This window comes from Etheostoma cragini, chromosome 11 (genome assembly GCF_013103735.1).
Source record: "Etheostoma cragini isolate CJK2018 chromosome 11, CSU_Ecrag_1.0, whole genome shotgun sequence".
Lineage (NCBI taxonomy): Eukaryota > Metazoa > Chordata > Actinopteri > Perciformes > Percidae > Etheostoma > Etheostoma cragini.
The window spans coordinates 25,336,670-25,338,016 of NC_048417.1; positions in this window are offsets into that span (position 1 = coordinate 25,336,670).

Consider the following 1,347-nt stretch of genomic DNA (forward strand, 5'->3'; position numbering starts at 1 on the left):
TACGGTGTCGATAGTATCAGCCAGCCTGTTCTTCTCCTCCGGCAGAACAGCTTGACAGACCTCGATGGCCTTCTTTCGCATGTTTTCTTTTTCTGATTCTTCAACTCCGTAAAGTCTCAGGTTCCATCTCCTGGAGTATCTTTCTAACTCCGAGACCCTTTGCTGACATGTGTCCACTCGTTTTTCCTCTTTTGCCATTTTTCCCTCAAGTGTACACACTTTGCTCTTTACCTCTTTAATTTCTGCGCACACAAAGTCAATAGTCTTTTTAAGACCTTCAATTTTAAGAGCATTAGCACTGACCATGCTTTCAATGTTGTCTGACCGCGTGTTTATCAGAGTTGAGAGGCTAGCTATGATATCGTTGGCGTTGGTTTGGTCAGACCCAGCTGTGTACATCATTTTCTTCAGTGCTGGCGACTTACAGGGAGTGACAGGCAGCGGTGGAAAATCACCCAGGAAGTCTTCAGCAGTGGTGAGAGACAGGGAAGTGGAGGTATAATCGTGACAATTGTCAATTAGAGCGTTGCTAGCCTTGAGAGTAGCACTGCTAGCATCTGGAATTAGCTTCCGTCCGGCGTTCTCTTGACCTCTTTTTCTTTCGCGTTGGTTCGACATTGCTCGGTAGTTCGAGTGCTGTTTTATTTATCAAAACAAGGTTTGGTGCTTGGCGAGAAATTAAATGGAATTTTACCGTTTCCAAAACTTTCGTTTGCAGCGCTCGGTAGAAAGCGTCTACTCACTCGGCCATCTTGGCACGCCCCTCGGTTAGATTTCTGTCCGACTTGATCCCGACTTGCTCTGACGTCATGCACACGTGGGCAACGGAAATCTCACGAGAGCAAGGTGGCCGCAGTTCTGAGACGCAGGCGGCGCAGTTGCTTTTAGGCTCGTTCGAGATGAAGTGCGCCTCGCCTGTAAAGTGGACGAGAGCAGGCGGCAGCAGCGGGGGCGGGGACAGAAAGCTGCGGTAAAGTCGGACAGTTTCCATCCGATTCCAGCCGCCTTTAGGCTGGACAGGAAGTGACAAAAACACTGTGGTGCGATTCCGATTTAATAAAATATAATCAGACCCACATATCAGCTTGTACGCTGTCTCCAGTTGTTTTGATTATGAAAGAGTAGCTGGCAAAGTGCTCTACATGCAATCTCGTGCTGATTTTAATCAACAACACACTGTAGATGATCCGTGATCTGAACAGATTTAGTTTCTCTGGCTTCTAAAATTCACTATCAGCCACACAACATGTGTTCTGTACAGAATAAGTCTTTAAGTCAGACAAATAGCAAATAAAATCCCTCCGATTCAAAAACTATAAAAAGTTTATATAAATCGTCATCATGGTT